Below are 24,792 nucleotides of genomic sequence, written 5' to 3' on the forward strand. Positions count from 1 at the left end.
TATTTGCTCAAGAATCTTCCTTGCCTCCGAAAGCTTAAGTTCGCTAAAGTGCATAATTACCAAGCGACTCGAAGCAGATTTCTTGGAATTTCCTCTCGATCTAACGTGCTTCGAAATAATAACAGAACCCCATTTTGCAATTGAGCGTTCAGCGAAACATAAAATACTTATTGTTAGAATCGACGAAAACTTGTCCCCGTTTCAAGAAATCATACTCAATTTTCTGGATCTTAATCAAAAAGAATGAAGCATATAAATTTCTGAATGATTAATCAAATTTAATATAGCATATACATATTTTATTCAATTCCACAAAGTTATCCGTTGAAGATAACTGGGATCTTAGAGAGATAAGTTTGAGTACAGTTTCAACTTAAGCTTCTTTAGTGCACCATCCTAATTAGTAGACCGAACTATTTAAGGACATAAATATCTTGCTAACGGTAACGATTTTCAAGGTACATTCCAAAACTGATAACTTGGGGACTAATTTGAAACTCGTCATCCCTTTGAAAATGAATGTGGATAACTTGTATAGACAAGAACTTAACTTCCGGACGACAAACTTGAGGCTGCAAGCCTCCTAACTGCCGCGATAAGGCGAAATAATGAATGAAGCGATTAGAGGGTCCCATCTTGGTTGCACTAGTCAGCTAGTAGTTGCTTCCTTCTATCTCACTTTGTCTATACCATCTCCGAGCGCCTATTCATGTGTGCTTGTATATTCCTGTCCCAGCGATAAACCAAACGTCTTCCAGTAACGAAGCAGGGGACGCGTGTAACACCTGTTGGAATGCGAGCGCAAAGTACTCGCTGAAAACTTTCCGATTTAGTTTGTCGAGGGTACAGGCAGCTAGGAAAAAGAAATAAATACAAAAAAAAGAGGGGGATTACCACAGGTTGCAGGCAGTAAATTATTTTCCAAACGAGTTTCTCGCACAGACATTTACGTTCCACATGTGTCAACTAAATTCATACACCATAAGAAATGAGAATCAAAAAGAAAAAAAACCTAAGCCCCTATACTTTTCGTCTTCTTCCTCTTTTGAATTTTAAGCACAAGAGAAAAAACTCCTAACGAGAAATAAATGCTTGGGACATATGTTAGCATCTAAGTTAAAGAAGCTTAGTTGAACCGAAACAGAAAAAGGGAGAGAAAGCTGTTTGGTAAAAGAGGACGCATAGAGAAGAATTGTCCTGCTGGAGTTTAGTACCAACGACCGAAACCTCCAAGCACGTAGGAGATTTCTTAGTTGGACTATAACTATACACATACCTTGGTCATGCTGCTCGTTTTTTATTCGAAAGGTAATGGCTTCTACTCCCACCACCGATTTTTCAACAAAGTCTACTTTACACTAGCTTCTAGTTCCCCAGAAAACCGTTCGCAGTCGACCACGACAAAAATACCAATCTTTTTCCCTTATTTTCTTAAGTAACGACGCGGCTTGCCAACAAAAAGATGATTGAGAGAAAATCGTATAACCTTCTTCTGATTATCTTTCGGTTGTCAATCATTTAACCAACTCACTTCACTATTTAGCCTGCTATTTAGTGGCTATATATTCTTTACAGACCAGATCAGATCAAATCTTTAGAATTTTATGATGAATCACCAAAATTTTTATTGATTGGATTCCACCTGACAATTAGTTTATTTTCCTCTCCAGTTTTTTTTTCTAAAGTGGAACAAATTCCTACAACTAATATAAAAAATTTAATCACGAAATCTTAATATTTAAATCCCTATTACAAAAAAGCATTTTCAAAATTCGATAAACTGATTATTCCAAAAATACTCCGCATTGATGTTAGCGCCTAAAGTAATTTTCCTACGCTATTTACTCAATTTACAACATAAAGTTTTTAATGATAAAGAATTCAACTTTTTTGCCTCTGGCATTAATAATTTATTTCATATTTAATCTCTTGTTTTTATAGTTTTTCCATCAAACTTTTTTTTACGAAAAAGACATATTCAAAGTTTATAATTAACATTTAAACGACAGTTTCCCTTTTATGATATTTAGTTTGACATAAATGTAAATGAAATTTGCCTTCCAAAAATATGTGAAATTCACTCGTCATGAACGGATATAGCAAAATTTATTTTAGCTCTGATGATATATACAGTGAATATGAAATGGGATTAAACGCGGAAGGTATAACGAGATACAAGCGCTTTTCTTATATTGACACTAGCTCGATTAAGCTGCAAACAACCCCACGGAGAAACTTTTCTAGGGTTTCTGACCGCTCCTTTTAACGTAATTGGCAAATGCGGAAAGTTTTCTTTCAATCGTGTAGAGTTGTCCTATAAAAAGTTCTGGTTTGGATATACTATTCCTCGCTTCCCGTTGATTATTTCTGCGCGATGCACTAAACTATTTTATAAAAATATTTATTGAATGGCATTCATAAATTAGAAACAAAAAAGAAAACCTCCAACTTTATTTTTTGAACGCGTTTATTATGTTTGTTATTTTAACAACGTGAAACGTTAAGGATTTCCATAACATTTGCATTCAAGTAGAATGGAATGTTTATTTTGCGCAATGAGAAATCTTGTGAGATTCTCAATAGCACACAGCTTGAGGTACATCCTAAATTAAGATATTAATAGCAAAACTGGAAATTTAATTATCATGTTGTTAATAATATTGGGACTGTGAATTCGCTGTAAAATGCCTACTATTATGTAATTTACTTTTCCTGTTTTTAATTATTGAATATTCTCTTCACTGAAAAGCAAAATATTTACATACATTAATTTTCTATATTTATATAGAAATATCAAATTGAGACAAAAAACGAATCAAAATTGTTGCGAAGCAAAATATTGCTTCGCAACAATTTTGATTCGTTTTTTGTCTCAATTTGATATTCTTTGAAAAATTGTAATATCGATTTTTAAATATTTTTAAAACTTTAAAGATTCGTCCTTCATCTGCTTTCTTAGAATTTGAAGATAATATTTTAAGTTGAAAAAGATTCTTTTCCCAATCTCGCGCGCGAAAGTTATAATTATTCTTCTCAGATGGCTTTAAGTCCAGAACGATAATCGCGGCGATTATTATTGCGACCGCAATATTATTACGAAAGTCGGTTTTTAATGCTAATGCAAAGAGAGCTTATTTCGGAGTCGTTACGCGAACGCCGTGCAAGTTGCGCGATTTGCATTGTAAAATCGTCGACGCAAATTCGTCGTTGCGGTTATAAGTAAGCCGGGGGATGTCCCTTATAGTACTAAAGGATATTTCTTATCTTATATATATATACAAGATAAAGTCCTCCTACTAGTTCTCTTCCTTGTTTGCTTTTTTTCATTCTTGGTTGATGTAACCCAACGTTGCAAAATTTCATTGCAAGATTTCATTAATATATCCCTTAATGAAATTTTGCAAGCATTGAAGAAAACCAAGTTTTTACTTGAAAGTAATATTCTCGCTTGTTCCAGCGAATGAATTTGTAATCCTATGGTTCAATTATCATCCGTACGAAATTTCATGAAATTCTGGGGGGAACATTATACGCTTAGATAGAAAACAGAACTCTATCTAAACCGATTGGATTTGGTAGGATTTGGCTATAGCTGTCTGCTCTTTGCATTACAGTAACCCAGCATTGTGATTAGGTTTTACGATAATTCGCCCGATAATCACAGCGGAGAGACTTTCGTTCCCCGGCGCTATAATCGTTTCATTAAGTCAACTTCACGTATACCTTTCCTTGGTCCACTTAAATTACATGCTTTGCGGCGAAAAACCGCTAGAAATTCCTAGACCTTTGCGCCTCTATTCTAACACTTGTGTACAGGACACGAAATCCCTTCTCCAGCGCAAAAAAAACCTTCTTATTCTAAAGACTTTAAAGCTTGTGTTTATAAATCTCACTGAAAGGAGAGCAAGATGTATTTAAATTAGAATTTAAATGTGTGTCTTAAATTAAAGCCAAGGTAGAATTTAGAGGCAAATGCCTCTATTTAAATTAGAATATTTTTAGGTACTTAGCTCAACGCGGACACAGTTTGCGCGTTGCTTGCTTTTTTCTTTATATACTGTTCTTTAAGAGTGTTTACAGCAATTGATGGTTCTTAAAATAGAGTCTGAAAATGAGTTCTGTGGGGAAGTAAAATGGTTTGAATAGATGTGGTAAACGTAAAGTTTACTGCCACGCGATTCTCAGGGTGATTTTTTTACTCGGGGTAAAACTGGAGTTCAATGACACGAGCTCTCTCACAAGCGAGAGGAACGCGTTCAAGTGAACGACGAACTTTTGCACAGGTCGCCACATGCATTAATTCCGCCTGATACCGGCGGTCACGTCGAGAATTGCTTCCTCCGCAGCCTGATTGTATTCCTCTCTTGCAACTTCATCTCTCGATGATGAGAAATCATTTTTTGGGTAAATGATCACCTTTGATCAAACTACATATAATTATCTTTAAATTTATTCCAAACATTTGCTTTATTACCCAATTATTCTGATTGTGATACTAAAATCTTTATAGATTCTTAGTGATCTTAGTGTCATGTTCGTAGTATTAAATTAATTTAAAAACCATTTGCGTTCAACATTTCCTTCAAAAGTTTCTCTTCTTGTTCGGAGCGAGCAATTCTATTGGTTGACGTTCTATTGGCTAAAGTGGCCATTCTTCACACAATCGTATCGGTCAACGAGTTTTATTGTGATGATTTCTTTCGTCAGGGCAATTTTCATTCTCGGCCACGAATGGCGGCTTATTGCGATTGTTAAAATCAATCTTGAAGGGTGATGTGTCCCATAGCATGCAAATTAAACTACTGCGCTCCGTGAATGGAATATCGATTTAGAAAAAAAAATTGAAAGCTTCTAATAAATGGGAGAAAAATCTTTGATCAATAGCGAATGAAACTTCTTAATGAAAAAGCTTCATCATTTTCTTATGGTCATAAATTTTATCCATAGAATTTTTCCTCTTATCCATTAAGTGCGGTAATTTGTAAAAATGTCATTACAAATGTGGTTGATATAAATATTTCTCTCTCTTTTTTTTTTGTTGATACTTTTTCTCATAAAGAAGAGCTCGAAGTTGAAGAGTGATTCGAATTGAAGGCGTGGTACACATCCGACAGGACTGCTTGGAATGTTTTCCTCGATATTCCCAGGTAGAGTAATTACGTATCGTAAACGTTAACCGATGACGACTCTACGTCACTTTTTATGTATAACTGACTCGCTTCTTTATCCTAGTTATTTATCAACGTCTCAAAGCTTCCTCTGCCAATGCTGCTGCTGCTGCTGTGCATAGCGAACGCGATAGATTAATCATTAATCAGTCAGAATTTACTTTGACTTTGAAAATTCTTGTCTCTAAGAAAATTTATTCATTTAACATTCTTTCTATGTTGTTTTCAATTATCGAATATTCTTCAAGTTTTTTAATTAATTAAATCTGGTCAAGGACAGTCTTGAAAAGTTCAAATTCACTATTTTGTCAATGAATTCAAATACTAATTGATAATACAATTTTCCTAACATTTTTCCAAACAGATAAATAATTTAAACCAATTTTACAAAAAATATTCTTCACAAGAATTCAATTATATAATAAAAATTTTCATAAGAATTCAATTATTTAAAAAAATTTGAATAAAACTCTTTGCAACAATTCAATTATTTTCACATATAAAAAATTATTCGCGGAAATTCAATTCTTTAAAAAAATGTTATCGAAATTCTTCTCACAAATTCAATTTTTTTAAAACAATTTTAAATGAATTCCTCTAAATCATTCAATTGATTTCTAAAATATTTATAAAATTCTTTCTCAAAATTCAATTATTTACAATTTTCCTTAAATTCTTCTTGAAAATTCAATTATTTTAAAGTTTTAAAAAAATTCTTCGCAAGAATTCAATTATTTTTACAAATAATAAATATTTTCCTGATGGGAATTCAATTATTTAAAAAAATTTGAATAACATTTTTCGAAAAAATTTAATTATTTTCACAAATAAAAAAATTTCTCACGGGCATTCAATTCTTTAAAAAAAATTCCAGTAAATTTGTTGAAAGAATTCAATTATTTTTAAAACAATTTTAAACAAATTCATCGAAATCAATAAATTTTTTTCCAAAATATTAATAATATTCTTTGTAAAAATTCAATTATTTACAAGTCAATTTATTCAAATTATTTACAATTTTCATAAAATTCTTCTTGAAAATTCAATTATTTTAAAGTTTTAAGAAAATTCTTCGCAAAAATTCTATTATTTTCACAAATAAAAAAAATTTTTCACGAGAATTCAGTTCTTAAAACAATGTTAATAAAGTTCTTCTCAGAAATTCAATTATTTTCACAAATAAAAAAAATTTTTCACGAGAATTCAGTTCTTAAAACAATGTTAATAAAGTTCTTCTCAGAAATTCAATTATTTTTAAAACAATTTTAAATAAATTCATCTAAATCAATAAATTTTTTTCCAAAATATTAATATCATTCTTTGTAAAAATTCAATTATTTACTATTCAATTTATTTAATTATTATATTTACAATTTTCATAAAATTATTCTTAGAAATTCAGTTATTTTCAAGTTTCAAAAAAATTCTTCTTTAAATTTCAATTATTTTCAGAAATAATGAAATTTTTACTGAAATTCAATTGTTTAAAAATTTTTTAATAAAATTCCTTGAAAAATTCAAATGTTCTTAAAATTATTTTTACAATTCTTCGAAAGAATTCAATTATTTAAAAAAATTTTGATAAAATTCTTTATATGTGACGCGACACGAGAAAAGGGACCTATCGCCGCAAAAGAGAATTTTACAGGAAGAGCGTTTAAAGCGACGCCATGCGCAGAAAACCCGTGTATTTACGCGTACATGCTTAACTTTCGGGCTTTATATTATTAACACTATTTAAGTTTTTCAACTTTTGATTTTTTCACGTAAAAGAGCAAAGAATAATCTATCGAATAGCACCATAATCTCAAAATCGATTTTTTTAACGATAGGTCCCTTTTCTCGTGTCGCGTCACATATGGATATAGTTTTAGTAAATATTTAATTATTCAATAAAATATTTATTTTTGAATTTCAATAATTAAGTTCTCTTATTGTTAGAAGTAGATAACAAAGCTATAATTAAATATATTTTTGTTTTATTAAAATTAAATTTTTATTTTGAAAAATCATTAATTAATTATTTTCTTAAAAATTCATTAAAGTTTTGAATATAATTTTATTATTTCAACAAAGAAATGATTGAATTTCGGTAGAAATACAGTTGTAACTTTTAGAACACACTTTCTCCAAGGATATCAAATTGAGACAAAAAACAAATCAAAAGTGTTGCCTCGCAACACTTATTTTGATTTGTTTTTTGTCTCAATCTGATATCATTGGAAAAACTCTGAAATAGTTGAATTTCAAGATGGTTTTACATTAAAATCTTTTTCAAGTTAATAACGCTGCTAATTTATTCACTGCTAACTTAAAAATTTCAAATTGCAACGAATTGATACCAAAAATGTGGATCAAATAAAAAATTTATACTAAATCAAATTGATACTAATGTGGATCAAACTATAATAACAAAACATTTCGATCAATTTTTGATTTGATCCACATTTTTTGTATCAATTCGTTGCAATTACTAATTATTAATTTTTTAACTAATTTTTCTAATTACTAATTTTGTAATTAATAAAGTTGAACTGAAAATTATCTCGCGTATGAAAATTTTATTAAATAGAAAATCGACCTTATTAATTTCGAAGAGAAACATTTTTGAAAAAAAGGGAAATAAAATTCAGCGCCTGACAATAATTGGATGCTTTACCCTTTAGACGATTGTCTACAACCATAAATGGAATAAAATAGAATAAAAATGTGTGTGCTTTTCTCCTACCCTCGATAAAGTAAAGAGCGATTCGCCATGGTTGTATAGAGTAGTGACGTTCTACCTTTCGAGTCGCGAGTAAATACGGTGGAATAATACTTGTCGAGTTCAGTGGTGCAATATTTTCCTAAGTCTTGGGTGTGTGCTCCCCTCTTCATTCACATATATATACCTTGGATCGCAAATCATATGACTTTCATGGCTCCGTTCAAGCAACATACTTTAATGACTTTAATAACAGAAAGTAGGGGGGTAACAATAACGTTGCGTTTATGAGATAAGCACTACGTAAAAAACCATAATTTCCCAATGATAAACTGCCAACAACGAAAAGAAAACACCATGGCGGCAGAAGCTTTTCCTTCGCGTGCTTTCCCCCCTCCCCTAACCCCTAACTTGCTCTCCTTTTTACTTCATGAATAAATTCGCGATAATTAGGAAAGGTCATCGGCGAAAAATATCTCACGGAAAGCACACATTTTTCCTCCAAGAAAGATAATAATAAACTCTTGGTGTGGGGCGTAGAAAAAAAAGAAATTACCATCATTTTTTCCTGCATAAACTTCCAGAACTAAATATACACCAAAAAAATAAAATTTGTTATTTCAATGATATAAAGAAAACATTGAGCTAATTATGGTAATTTAAAATATAAAACAAATTTTTAAAACTGCCTTGTATACAGTTATATACGACGATCATAAAAACAAGCATTTACATACAAGAAGCACGCGAATTATATTATTATACAAAAAAAACATATACTTAAAAACCTCGTTACCTAAAAAAAAGTACAATCGCTTTTTTATTATTCTAAAATATGGGTGCCATAGTCATTTTCAAAGAATAAATGACTAATCAACAAAAGCTTCATTTTATAACACAAATCTTTTTTCAAGAGTTTTAAACGACACTCATAATAAATCATCAAAAACTAAAAAAGTCCCTTTATTATTATTTCGTACATTTATGGATCGTTTTAAATAATCATTTTTGTACTTAAAAATAAGAATGTAAAAATAATTTTAAAGCTGACATTTCAAATGGAGAGAATAAACGTTAATAAAAAGGTTTTTAAAAGTTACGACTGGGAACACGTAAATATAAAAGGGGCGGGTTTTGATGAGTGTTACCACCCATTTTCGCTTTTTAGACTCAAAAGCGAGCTCCAATGCGAGCTCAAAAGAAATACGACATTTGAAATTTAGTGTGACCTCAGCACAATGCAAAGATCGCGTTTCCGACTCTATGGTATACTGTATACTTAAAAACACAAGCGAAACATAATATTATTTTTTTTCTATTCATCCCACAAAACAACTTCTTCTTTATTATAATAAAGAAGAAGCAGAAAAAGAAAATTGTTCTAAATTAAAGTTAATTTTTTATCATTCAGCATTTAAACACATGGTCTATTCATTTTTTTCCATTCCTGTAAAAGAATCATTAACTTCTTTGTGAAAGAATATATCTTTAGGAAATTAAAAAAAATTAGTCATATCAAATTAATAATCATCTTACGTAATCATACTTCTATTTAAAAAATGATCGCATTGAATTGTCGGAAAAGGTTTCTTAACTTACAAAAATTCGACAGTCATTCATCGTTTTCCTTTCTAAAAGAATTTTTTACGTCATTTTTTTTTTATTTTCTTAATGACAGTTGAAAAAAGAAGAGAAATTTAATTTTAAGTATACAGGAAAATCAAATTTAAGAAGAGGAAATAACTATATAAAGAGTATGTACAACAAAAATTGTTCCGAAAGTTCAAACAAAATTTATATCTTCTTCAAAATTCAAATTTAACTGTAATAATTTTGCCTCTCATCAAAATGAAATATTTTTGACAAAATCTTCAATTATTTTCTACAATTTTTAACTAAACTTCATCTCTAAATCAATTATCTATATTAATTTTTAATCATTTTGCGAAAATTCTCGGGGAATTCAATTTTAAATACAAAAATTCATTTTTTTTAATAATAATAATTGAAACCGCGTTCATTTTTCTTTTTAAAGAATATCAAGGTAAAATATTTTCGAAAGTTTTAATAAAAAAATTCGTAAAATTAACATTTTAAAAATATTTCTGAATAATTTTTCATAGGCAATAGTTTTACATACAATCAAGAAATGTCCAAAAAAATTAAAATTTGCTAAAACCTTTTAAAAAAGAATTGAAATTTAGTAAAATCTTTGCAAAATAATTAAAATTTGATAAAATCTTTTAAAAATAATTGAGCTTTTAAAAAATATAAAAAAATAATCAAATTTTTGAAGAATTTTAATTATAACTGATTTCTCAAAAAATTCTAAAATAGTAAATTTAAAAAAATTTTAATTCACTTTGTTCGAAGCTAATTAGATCTTAAAAAATTATGATAAAACAATTCCAAAAATTAGTTTTGTATAAATATTGTAATGTAATTTAGCGAAAAGAATTAAAGAATTTTTAAAAAAATATAATTTTTTGAGAGAATTTGAATTAAAAATTTTAAATATGATTATTTTCTCCAAAATTTTAAAAATAATTTTAAAAAATTTTAATGTCATTATTTTGTGTATGTATTTGGAATTTTTGAAAATATTGGAAATATTGAAAATAATTGAAATTTTAAAAAATTAGAACAAAATAATTCAGAGAATTACTTTTTTCAAAACTATTTTCATAGTATTTTTAGTACATAATTTTCATGAATTTTCATTTTTTTCAATTTACACTTGGGAAGATTATTTATTAAAATTTTTGCGAATTCAATTATTTCCGAAATTTTCAATTAAAATTCTTCAAAAGTTAATTTTCAAAAATTGTAATAAAAAACTTGGAAAAAAATTATTTATTTTTAATTAAATTTTACAAGATTTCAATTATTCAAAATCTTCTTGATTGTATATTTCAGATTTTAATTAGAAAAATTATTCAAAAGCAAAACTAAATTGAAAACTGCATTTTATGCTAAAAATGTAGCATTTTGTCGCAAAATTTGTAAGAAAAGTCGAAAAAGAAACAAATTAATTCCATTCATTTGAACGTTGAAAACTTAGGAGAAAATACAGAAAAGAACACTTTTATTTTTGGTTGAATAATTTTTCTATGAAAGAAAAACAAATAGAAAATTTAGTTTCCAAATTAGTTTAACAGTGAAAACAAATGAAGACATTAAATTACCCAAAACGATCTATATAATCACACCGACAAAATCGTAATCTCTCCGAATTGTACAAAACGAGAAGGATGAAACCTGACACTAAATAGTTTTTTATGTGAAGAAAACATTAAGAATCCCTATTAGCTTTATCTGCCATTATGTACATTTTCCATTTTCGAGGAAAAAGAATTCCTTGTCAGAGAGTTGGGATCTCAAGAGTTTTAACCTCTAAAGAAGGTTCTAAGTGTGCGATCAAGGAGGTCCCACTGCAGGCGACACAAATGACAACGATAAAAGAAACTCAGTTTCAAGAGTGTTTCGAAGAGTAAATAAAAAGACCGAGATATTCCCTTTAATTACACTGGTGTGCTTGCTCCTTGAGAAGAAAAGTTTTCTTGCCTTGGATTCGAATTAACGACGACGACGACGACGACGACATTGCTATTTAAACTCACTTAGCTTTCGAAAATGTTCTTTCGAAAATGTTATAACGACATACAAAAATATTTGCCTCTCGTTGGTCTACACGACATTAATTCCCAAACCTCTATTCCGGAGAATACCAAAACCTAAATCACTATAAGGAGATGGGGGTAAAATTCGACTCGATTAAATCCCCCACAGCGTTTACAGGATTAAAGCCCGAATCACAACCAACCGAGCGTCTCAATGTAAATGCTCTAATCTGGCATTTCAATTAGGAGTTTCCAGCTCTAAAAATTCAAGACGAACTCTCTTGTATCAAGTGCAATTAAAATACAAAATTAATGAATCTCTAAAGAAAAAAAAGAATAATATTTCTCAGCGCTCGCTCATAATTCGCCCAGGCGAGGCGCAATTTTTACACCGCACAAGTTTATATCTCATGGGCCAATCCTTTCCAAGTTTCGACCTTGGTTGCGCGAAAATATCCTCAGGCGTTTTCTTTGTTATAGACGAGGTCGCGTAACTATATTCATTTTTTCTCTTTTTCGTCTCTCAAATTCTACTTATTGAATGCATACAAGATTTTGCTTATTTAAATATTTTCCACGGGTCAAATATAAACAAATTTAATTCTAAAATGAAACTTTATTTATAGTTTCAATACAAAAAAAATTTAATTCACTTTAATAAAATGAAACTTTATTGTTCTGTCGCCGCTTGTACGATAATAAAACCAAAAAATATTTTTTCGAAACTCAAATTAGTTCTTACGAAACTGAAAATAGAAAACTATTTTAGCTCTTAAATCACAGAAATGGATTTTCTACTTCAAATACCTATTTCCAGATTAAAATCTACAAAATATCATCAATTTAAAATAAGTATTGAAAATCTCTCATTTCAATCTCTCATATTTTGAAATAATACAATATTATATTAATATGTATTAATAATCTAGTGATCAATTTCAATTATTGAAATTCAAAATATTGAAATATTCTTCGACTGCCGACAGTTATTTATTTCATTTGACACGATATAAATTTCTCAGACAGTGAATTTAATTTAATAAATAAATAATATATATATATATAAATATCCCACATAACTCGAAAATTCAACTCAAGCTTACGAAATAAATTAAAATATTATGACATAATTATGCATAGCATATATTAAATGCACGTCATTTAATAAATATTACAAAAATCTTTCGAGTTAAAATAATAATAAGGTTTTATAAAAAGAACTCACATTGCACTCAGACTAAAAACAATTTTATATAAGTAGATGAACTTTAAAACTTATATTATTTTTAATCCTTTGTTCTGCTTTGAAATGAACTGGAAATCATTCCGGAAGTTAAATTATATTTTCTATACAAAAAAAATTTTATGACTCTTTTACTTTTTTACAATTTCAAGGTAATTGTAAATTTATTTCGAAAACATGGATAGTTTTATTTCAAATAAATATTTAATCATTATTATTTTTCAGTATAGGAATTAAAATTCTAGAAAAGATTCAAATTCAAGACTTTTTTGAAATTGAAAAACTTATAAAAAATTATTATAAAACATGAAGATATCAATCAGCGTCTTCGACTCGGAGCAATCGATATCTTCATGTTTTATAATAATTATTATTTTCTACAATTTTTAACTAAAATTCTTCTTTAAATCAATTATTTTTATTAATTTTTGAAAGAATTCAATTATTTTCATAAATAATAAAAATTTTCATAGAAATAAAAATTATTTTTAATACAATTTAAAATAAATTACTCGAAAAGTGTAATTATTTTCAAAATTTTTTAGCAAGAATTCAATATTACATTTCACAAATAATGAAATTATTAGCTTAAAAATCAGATATTTTCAAAATCTACTATTTCAATAAAATTTTTCAAAAGAATTCAATTATTTAAAAAGAAGTAATAAAATTCGTTGCAAGAATTCAATTATTCTTCTAAATAATAAAATTCTTCACAGGATTTCAATTAATTATTTCAAAAAAATTTAATAAAATTCGTTGCAAGAATTCAATTATTTTCCTAAATAATATAATTCTTCCCAGGATTTCAATTATTTATAATACATTTTTAAATAAATTCCTCGAAAAATGTAATTATTTTCTAAAATTTTATCAATATTCCTCAAAAGAATTCAATTATCAATTATTTTTAATAATTTTTGCAAAAGTTCCTTGAGAATTTTCAAATTCATTTGTTTACAATTCAATTTTACGAAAATTTCGATTATTCGCAAATTCTACAATTAAATATTTAAAAAATAAAAACTTCAAATAATAATTTCACGTAAAATTCAATTTAACTTTTTCAAAAAAATTAGTTTTACAGAATTGTTAGTAAAAATTAGGAGAAATTCAAATTTTCAAAGATTTTAATTTGAAACTTTTTCAAAATTCAATTATTTCTAAAAATTCATGCTACAATCTTATTAATATTCAATTATTATCTAAAATTTTAAGTAATTCCTATAAAGAATTTTATTATTTATGAAAATAATTGAAAAAATTGTGAAATTTTTAAACAAAAAAGACAAAAAAAATTCAGAATTTACTTATGAATTCTAAAAATTTAATTTTTTCCAGTACTTTTAATAAAAATTCCTGACTTTTCCCCGATCTAATTCAACTTTCTCTGACTTGTGGTAAACCTGAAGTGATTTAAATTACAACAGTCCTAACTCAAAGTACCGATTAAAAGTAAATTGCTAAAATAAAGCCCTTTAGGCATGAACAAAAAGTTTTGAACGTTCAAATGAACGAAATATTTTTTGTTAAAAATATTTTCATAGATTATTGATTACAATTCAAATTAAAAACTCAAATTTTACATTTAGAAACATTATAATTAATTTGCTTAATAGTGACGCAAAATTATAGTAATAAAAATTTAATTTGAAGAAGAAATAAATAAATTTCGTTCATTTGAACGTTCAAAACTTTAACCTCCTCTTTAGGCTTTTAGATGTGAATTTACAAAATCCGTACAAAACATATTCATCAAATTAAATTAGTTCTTTCGACAATTAAAAATGACATAACATTCCTCGAGGATAACTTTTTTTTAAACAGGCGTTGATTCGCGGAACAAATTTGTTGAATGTTCTCGAGCAGTTTGTTTTTCGTATCTCTCGCCACAATTAAAAACTTGTGTTGTGCCATTACAAACACGACAAATCGCAGAGAGAGAGAGAGAGAAAGATGCTGTTTCTCCCCCTCTCTCTCACACACACACACATATTTAATTCCCTAGAATCAAACGGTTCAGAATTTTCGCAAACTATTGAGAAAAACTCGAGTATAAGGCGCAGCACGAGACTCGGCATTTTGAAAAAAGCATTAAAATTCATTTCCGGCTGCTTTTACAATCTTGTCACGCAATTATTCTTCTCGTGTACGATTCGCGCTCTCGACAGGCTGAACACGAACGGTTGAGTTAGATAAAAAGAAACTACGAAATCCTGACACACACAAGAAATGCGAGAGAGGCGAAGATGTAACATTTAATGCATTGTCAATGCGCGTTGATATAGGAGAGAGAAAAAAAAGAAAAAAGATCCGCAATATTCATCCACTACTGACGTTAAACTTGTATGTAAAGCGCGTATATACACACAAACACACAAGATGTGTGTTATGTTTGCGCAATGGTCTCTTGTTTTCAAATGCCAAAGGCATGAGCGGCTTTGTATAAGGGGTCTCTATCATATATGTGACTGTCCGCGACAAAAGGGACCTTAGCTCCCATGTATTTACATGGAGCTAAGGTCCCTTTTGTCGCGGACAGTCACATATACGTATGCGATAGTGTGTCATTGAAACAAGATTAATCACAATGGACCTACCCCTCTTCTGTATTTAGTAAACCTCCTGTATTTATGCGGTTTACGTTATAGTTCACGACGACGGATCGTGACTCGTACAATATCTCCGAAACCATGTCAAAGTGCAATTGAAAGTAGGTAACGATCGCACACGAGTTTTCCTATTTATCCTCTCATGAAAATTACCAACACTGGTTACACTGGCGCCACAATAGATGCCGATCTCCCGGAACTGAATATATCGTGGCCGACGAGAAGAGAGCGAACACAAAAGTGAACAAAACTTTCAACACATTTCAAGTGACAATTCCGTTCAAATGGAATTTACAATATTTACACACTAAATATTATCAAAACCCATATCCACTTTCGTATCGATTAAATTGCTCTATTCTTAATTAACCTATAGTTGGGATATTGGAGAATGTTTGCCATACTGATACAGTCTACTCTCGAAATTATTAATTAAATACAATCATTACTTTAGTTCCTTTTTCGGTTAAAATAAATACTTAAATTCCTTATAATACAATATCATTACTTCAATTTATCATTCAATTTGGATCATATGTTAAATTCTAGAAAAATAAACAAATGTTTATAAATAAAATGCACTGAATTCCTTAAAAAAACAAAAAGAAAACACAAAATTGTAAAAAAAATCACATTTCTCGACAACAGATACATTAATATCAAACAATCCGAAATAAAATTTAAAAAAATTTAATAAAATTCATAGCAAAATTTTAATTAGGTATTTTTAACATTTTATTAAAAAACTCTCTTTAAAATGTCAATTATTTTTATAAAAATAATAAAATTCTTCTCCGAAATTCAATTATTTAAAAAAAATTTAATAAAATTCTTCTCTGAAATTCAATTATTTTCAAAAGTAATAAAATTCTTCGCAGAAATTCAATTATATACAAAATTTTTTAAAATTTTTTGTCAAAATTTTATAAATAATAAAATTCATCATAAAAATTTAATTATTGTCAAAAGTTCTGATAAAATTCTTTGTAAAATTCAATTATCTTTAAAAGTACGAAAATTCTTTAAAGAAATTTAATTATGTTTACAAACATCAAAATTCTTCTGCAAAATTCAATTACTTTTAAAAAAAAATTTCAATTATCTTTGTGAATAATAAAATTCTTCTCTAAAATTCAATTATTTGCAAAAAATTTTAATAAAAAAATTCTTGTCAAAATTTCAATTATCTTTATAAATAATAAAATTCATTCTAGAAATTCAATTATTTTCAAAAGTAATAAAATTCTTCGCAGAAATTCAATTATTTTCAAAATTTTCTTTAAATTTCTCGTCAAAATTATCATAAATAAATAAATGAATAAATAAATTTCGTTCATTTGAACGTTCAGAACTTCAGGATCTTTCTGAAATTCAATTATTTGCAAAAATTTTAATAAAATTTTTGTCAAAATTTGAATTATCTTTATAAATAATAAAATTCATCCTAGAAATTCAATTATTTTCAATTTTTTTTTAAATTTCTCGTCAAAATTTTAATTATCTTCATAAATAATAAAATTCATCCTGGAAATTTAATTATTTTCATAAGTTCTGATAAAATTCTTTGGAAAATTCAAATATCTTCAAAAGTAAAAAAATTCTTGGCAGAAATTAAATTATTTTCAAAAATTTCTTTTAAATTCTCCTCAAAATTTCAATTATCTTTGTAAATATCAAAATTCTTCTACAAAATTCAATTACTTTAATGTTTTATAAATTTCTTCCCAATAATTCAATTATTTTCATAACAGATAATAAAAATTTTTTTTATAAAGTCTTATAATATAAAATAATGATTTTAACACTCAATCCTCTTTAATTGTTTAATTATTATAAAACATGAAGAAATCGATTGCTCCGAGTCGAAGACTCGGAGTGATCGATTTCTTCATTAAAAAAAAAAAAAAAAAGTCACATTTCCTTAGAAAAGTCGAAAAAAAAGTCGTAAAAGTCACACAATCCGAGCCCTGCAAAGGTGGGAAAGGTGACAAATCATCAAAAAAAGATTAATTGAAAAAATGGGACAAAGGGTGAAAAGCGACAAAAAGAAACTTCTAAAAAAAGTTAAAAATTATTAGGACTTTGATCAATTTAAGTTTATAATTCAGTGCGCTATGTTAAATTAAATTGAATTAAAAATGACATAAAAGAATTTTTTTCCAAATGAAACATGTCATCAATTTTTTTTTGAAAAAAGAGAGATTCAATTAATACGAAATTAGAAAGAAACGATGAGAGTTAAAATGAGATTTCACAGGAGTCGAATGCACACTTGAAATAGTATATGAGTCAAGCAATTAATGTACACACGAGGGTTCATGAGAAAATCATATGCACTGCATGCTACACATATATCCAGCCTTTTTCTGATGTTATACATACTCAAGAGGACATGTGACTCGACTGTATAATAGTTTCTGCATTCATTCACACATGTGGTCGACGTCCATCTATATAACTGCCCCTCTCATCTACTTTTACATTTCACGTACTTTCAAAGTAATTTGCTTATATGAGCAGCTGCTAAAATGAATTCATCCATAAAAATCACCCTTATATATCGGTCACGCGAATTAAATTTTAAAACTACAGCGTGTCAGAAAATTTCTGAATAATAAATGTGGGAAATGAAGTCGTATCCTCATATTAAAAAATATGTTCATATTGTGTATACATAAAATGATTATCAATTTTTATAAAACAACCAATATTTGTGTTTAATTTAATCTTCTTCTTTGGATGATAATGCCGAACTTTAAAAACAGTTCTGATTTCGGGTTTAAAATAAAACCAAATGATTAAATTAATACCTTTCTACTTACAATGTGTGAATAAAAAAATCCTTTGTAAAAATTGGTATTCTTAATTTGAGAATACTCGAAAACTAACAAATTTGATATGCCATATTTTAACAATTTTATATTGAAAAGTGAAAAAGTTTCATGAAAAATTATTCAATTAAAAAAAGGAAAGATAGGGTAAAAGCAATAACGGCTATCGAGTTCGTGTATATAAAGTTAGTTTTGTGTCACTGTCAGCATAAAAAGTGCTTATGCGGATACTTGATACGACGCGACGTTCACTCCTATTAAAAATTGAATACAAGAAAAGATATTGGATTTTCCAGAGTGAAATCTCAGAGAAGAAATCGTTTCGTTTAAAGAAAACTTTGACCCAGATAAATAAGATTTACAAATAAGAAAACTTTTTCCGAGGAAAAAACAAAAAAATCTATAAAGAAACTACGTCAACGGTTATATATGTGTGTATTCTACATTTCAGGCCCTAAAATCAAAAAAATATACAAAAACGTAAAATGGATTTTGAATCATCCATCACGTTCAAGGCTAGAAGCAAAAAAACACGCACGTTCTACGCGTTATTTATGCCCCTTTGTCTTCGTCACATATAAACTTATTATTCATAAAATCATCAACGGAAAGAAGTTTTAAATCTATGATCGCTTAATTTTTCACAAACAATCGAGGTAAACACTGCACGCTAATGTCAATAGTGGAGGTAAATAAACAAGGTTAAAATACTTGGAGAAAACATTTCTATCATTGGAAATTATATTCTAAAAATATGATTTAAATATGATTTAAATACGATATGAAAAGTGGAATAAAACGAAAAGAAATTTCTTTTTGTTTTCGTATTTAAATCATATTTTTGTCTAATTAGAAAGTATTACTTTTGTTTCAGAGGTAGGACAACTGTAAAAACCGTACGTTGTGTTGTTGCGATTTGTGCTTGTGATGCCATTCCCTGCGTAATTACGCTGAATGCGTAATTACATCTTCATTATCGTTGGATGACTTTCGGAATACAAAAAAAAACAACAGAGTAATAGGGAGAGAGAAAGGGAGAGTACACGCTACAACCACAATTGACCTAAATTAATGCCTGCATTAGTGACGACATTAATGACTTCAATTACAATTTGAAATGAAATCAATCTCTGTCTCGCGCTTTACGCTTTTTTAAACTCCTCTTCACTAATTTCGATGCAATTAATTGCTCTTGCGACCTGTCTTTTTCCAGCAGACCGAGTCGAAAATCGGAGCAGACACTAAAACCTTTTTGCTCATGACAGAAATCTCTCTCTAAAACAGGACTACTACCTCTTGGTTACATATATATTTCATATTGTATAGTATTGTACCATGTTATTTCGATCCTAACCTCCATGAATTAGTTGAAAATAACCTTCGATTTTTTGCTATTCAACCAATAAATTCTGATTTCTAAAGAATTTAGATTTTGACAGACATTTTCATCTCTAAAAACCAGAAAAAATAGTTTTTGACGCTTAGCGTCGACGGAATGATTTTATTAAAATCTTTAAAAAATAGTTTTGATTTTTTTCCGATTTACTTCAGGGAATATAGTTATTTTTCCTTAAACTGTAAACCTTATGTAAGTTGAGCCAACACCGAGTCGAAAAAGAAAATAATTTATAAACTTCATATTCACTTGAGAGTATTCATTTTTTTATGCATGAGAGATAAAAAGGCACCAAATTTCTGAAAGGTTAAAAGTATCCAACGAAAGGAATAAATGCTTTCAAGGATTCCGGAGCAGGAAAGTTATTGCGTGTGTGTTGTTATGTAAATTGAGTATTTAAATCCTACAACTTTGTCGCGCCTTTTTTTTTTAATATTTAACTCATGTTTATTTTCAAGTCGCAGTTGTCCAATATATTTGTAAAATTAGCGGTTCCCTATTTATTAACGTCAAGACGCCGTCGCGTCGCTTTCGGTACAGCTCCTTTCTTTTTCAGAGAGACGTCGATTTTAAAATAAAGAATCGAGCGTAAAATTCAAAAAAACCTCGTGCGTGGATCTCGCATATGATATATGCATGTATTTGTGGGAAGAGACGCCAACGGACTTTGCGATCACCTGCATCGCCTGTATATAAGTCCCCTTCACAACTGTGCACACACATATGTATACCCTTCCGTCCCCTTATATAAAGAAAGTTCAAAACCGGTTTTTGTTGGCTGCATAGTGAACACACATATAGTATCGGTGGCTTGAATTGCCAAGTAGACTTTCTAACCACGCACTGGTCATTAAATTATTTTTATTGTCACACCGAATCACAGAAATACCTGCTTTTCTGCACGAATCACTCGTGAGAAAATGGTTACAATCCAAACTAAAGTAGATTCTGATAGGAGGGTCTATGTACTCTGTAATCGTCTCTTTTTAATTCTCATTCCTCTATCTAACAAGCTATCATTAGTTTAATTTTATCGCGAGAAAACACAATATATACGGATAAAATTAACCGATAGCAAGACGCAGAAATTTCTACGCTAAAAATCCATTATTTCTCGTTACACTTTTACAAACTAACAATGTGTTATTCAACATAAATGAAACAAATAAATAAAAAATATATCTAGAATATTGAAAAATTTCTTTTGTTATTCTTTTTTACCTTTAATAAACTAAATTCTTGAAATTATTCTATTAAACCGACATAAAATAACCGTAGAGTGGCATACGTACTGGCAAACGCTTTGACTGAACTTTTGACTAAGTGTACTTAACATATGTATTCAAACTTATAAACATAATACGTAATAACTTCTCTAACAATTTACATATATTGATTTTCTAATGATTTTAACGTATAAAAAATGAGAATATAAAAATTTTCTACAAAAATCAAATGAGAAAAATTCATAAAATGAACAAAGTATTTAAATTACAAGGAATAAATCACAATTGATTTAAAATTAATTTTTCTCTTAGTTTAAACCGAGTTTTTCAATATAGTTCCCTTTGTACTATTTTTTTCTATATCTAAAATTTTTATTTTAAACATTAAAAAATTCAATTTCATAGAACAAATATTACTTTTTAATTAAAATTCAATAATGCTTGACATGCTGGGAATTTATCAAAGACTTTATAAAAAGAAAACCTCAGACTTCATCTGCCTGTAAATATTTCAGTTGAAATTCAAGGAAAAGAAATATTTTCCGAGAAAAGGAAAAAATTGTTTATGCACTTTAATTCAATGTACTTTTATTTCAAGACTTAATAATTCAATTAGGAGATTCGCAAATTTTAATTAAACTAATTAATGTGGAAATAAAATTCCCTCATGACATTTTCATGCAAAACCAAAATTGAAAAGAAAAAATGTAATTAAAATTATATTATTTATTATTAGTATTATTAATTTAATAATTCAAATATTCTTCAATTTCTACTGATTTTATAATGAGTAAAATAAATTATATTTAATATGAAATGTAATTTAATTAGTCGACAGAGAGGAAACTAACTACTGAAAAAATCCAACGTCTAATTTAATAAGAAAATTGAATATTTGCTTTAAAATTAAAATTCACACCAAATCAACCAAAGAAGACATTTCAGAACACATGAGTTTGCTTTTCTAATTTCAAAGCTGTCCAATACACACCTCCCACTGAGCAGGACCTTCAGTCAAAATGGTCAACATTTCTGAATGCCTGTCATTCTTCTACCCTTCCAAGTTTTATGCACAGAAAAACAACACCAAGGTCAGAAAAAAGGGGAATAATGTAAAATATCCATCACCTCGTGTTCACCCCACATGTGTGAAACTCGAAACTACCGAGAAAAAAACTTGTACAACTTCAGCCACAGTTTACTTAATAGCCCGTCTTTCAAACACTTAAATTCTCTAAAGGGGAAAAAAATAAAACTTGAAAGTAACTAAAACGTAAACTTACTCAAGATGTTCCGTCCAAAGAGTAATATGAACCAAAAAGATAAACAATAAGACAAACAAGCAGCGAAAAAAAGAGGTTAGGTTACTTTAATCAAAGTGCGCGCCACTTCTCAGAATGTTTTGTCAGTTCAACGGTTTTAAATGCCTTTTTAAGATTAAAAAACACACTTGGTTTTTTTTTCTATAAAAGAACTCTCAGGAAGTTTGAAAATGAGTTTCGATTAAACTCCACCAGGGGTCACCGGCCCTCCTGTCATGAATTCATGATAGAAACTTTTTCCCTCGGATTTTATATTAAACTCTTTTTCCAACTTAACTCTTCTTTTCTTTCAATCATTTTTTTTTCCCACAACCACAAATAATGGTAAATAAAAAACAGATAAAAACTTACCGCAAAGGCAGATTAAAACAAACTCTCCGTCAAGTTTTGGCGCAATACTCTTCGGCCCTGAAGGGCCCACTTGTAAAGAATCCCAAAATGACGATGACTCCTTGAAATAAATTCCAATAACAAAGAACTTTTAACAAACGAAACAAAATCACAAACAGGAAAGCACAATTTAAAAGAGGGGTGTTGGGGGGGTAATGGGGAAACAAAAGAAAAGGGTAAACACACGCGGCTTCACTCGTCCACACTAAAACTCAAACTCTCGGTTCTTAAAATACTTGTTGTTTGTAAACTATGACGAATTTCGCGAGATAAAACGTTATGGTATACAATATGCTACTTCGGTTGACTGCAAATAGATAAAATTGTTATATTCGATAAAACAGTGCACACGATGTTATTAATAGCACAATTGACACAAACTGCAGAACGATGCTACACGCGCGGCGTTCGAATCGCAACTGCCGAGCTCGGAGTCGAGCGTCACTCACTTCCCCCACTCCTCGTACTTTCTCCTCACTACTTTTATTCAACTATACTTGATATCAAAGATTCTTTTCTCTTTTCTTTTACCTACTTGCTTTTGCTTTTTCAATTTTGCCATATAGTTGTGCTTCTTTTCTTCCCTTGCAAACAGGTATTTATAATTTTTGTTTTTTTTCGTTTCTTTATATTAATAACATAAACGCATTGCTGGCATTGAAGTTACCGGGTTTATTCCTACTTCCTACATTCTGACATTGAATATACCTCTTTTTTCTTTTGTTGTAATCATTTTTAGGAGAAACACGATATTATTTTAAGGAATTTAAAGCGAAACAATTAATCGAATTAATCATTTAATTAAAAAGTAATAATTTTATATTTTTTAGATTAAATTTCACACCGTCCGTTACGCGCATGCGCGAACAATAGTTTTTCGTATTTAATTTTTTTTCGAGTTATTTGTTTAAATATTAATTTAGTTGAATTTATTATTATTACGCATTAAATCGTTTAATGATAACACATCGTATTAAATAATCTCACTTTATTGCCGCAATAATTGAAAAGCGATTGAAATAATTAAACAAAAATGTCAACGTGCATTTCACTCGATATTTTCGATATAAAATTAATTGAACTTGCAATTATTTTTAATGTTTACGATGTATTTTTAATTACGTTTATTGAATTATTACATAAAAGCATAAATATGAAGACTGAGTTTTTAATTAAAACAAAATAACACGATCACGTGATTGCCATCGCAAAGGTTAATTTGCGATAGGATTAAAATGTCACGGAAAATTAATAAGTAAAAAATTTAACCCTCATAGGTGGCGCCACGTTCTATGTCATTTAACATTATGGCTAACTTCACAAGCAACAAAAATTTCACCAAGTTTTTTTCTATCTATATAGAAAACTTTCACAGAAAAAAACGACCGTATATTTAGAGGTTGGGTTAGGTAGCTATTTTAATTTTTAACACTACCGAACCGAATTTGGTGTTAAAATAACAAGCAAAAAATTTTATCCTCGCAGATGGCGCCACGCTCGATGTCTTTTAAGGTTAGCTAATTTCACACGCTAAATCTTATAGGTTATGTTTGCTATCTTTTTACTGCGTGAATAAAGGAATAATTTTTAGTTTTGTAAAATGAAATATATTTATTGAATATTTTAAATGTAAGAAAGGCTTAAACATAATTAATTTGTAGCGAGAATTAAGATTAACCCACTTTCTGCATTTTCATTTAAATCGTTTAAAACATAACAAACATAACCTAAAAATTTTTGACGCAGCTCTACGTCAATTTGGTGTTAAATTAAGAAATTCTGAAAACTGTATATCTTCACGAACTGACATATTTAAATTAATTGAGTTAATTGGTCCAGAAAAGAAATAAATATATCCAAAAATAAAATCGAATTTAAGAGAGATTAATATTAATTACAACGTTTGATTTACGTCTTATTTTTCGAGATATTTTCTCTTTTTTGCATAATTTTCATTCAAAAGATTATAAATAAAGATTTTAGAGAAAATAAATTTTTGGGCAATATATATATTGATGGTTTTTGTTCGTGATGAATATTGGTTATTCGAGGAAGTCATTATTTTAACCTATTCGCCGTGTGTTTTCGCGCGACGTATGTTTATTGCTGAGAACAAAATTTATCGCCTTCAAGTTATTGACCACATCCGCGGACTTGAGATTTGTCGGCGACTCTTTTCGATGATTCAACAAAACCGGGATTAGAGTGTTGTTAAATTCTCGATTGTCGGGAATGTGTAATAAAATCCTATATAGTATATATTCATCTGAATAATCTTTT

The 24,792-nt window shown here is 28.7% G+C and overlaps 1 protein-coding gene across 3 annotated transcripts in view; it reads right to left on the reverse strand.

Annotated features, from left to right (window-relative positions):
• The window catches only part of LOC122508952 (semaphorin-1A-like), a 440,531-nt gene extending 417,553 nt beyond the window's left edge, over positions 1-22,978 (reverse strand). The window contains exon 1 of one of the 3 annotated variants that reach the window (XM_043622643.1): positions 22,474-22,978. The gene's annotated coding sequence lies outside the window, so the exon portion shown is untranslated. The remainder of the gene's footprint in view (positions 1-22,473) is intronic. The other 2 variants (XM_043622640.1, XM_043622642.1) reach the window with 2 other exon arrangements.
• Positions 22,979-24,792: the final 1,814 nt, after the last annotated feature.

This window comes from Leptopilina heterotoma, unplaced genomic scaffold (genome assembly GCF_015476425.1).
Source record: "Leptopilina heterotoma isolate Lh14 unplaced genomic scaffold, ASM1547642v1 Lhet_59, whole genome shotgun sequence".
Classification (NCBI taxonomy): Eukaryota; Metazoa; Arthropoda; class Insecta; order Hymenoptera; family Figitidae; genus Leptopilina; species Leptopilina heterotoma.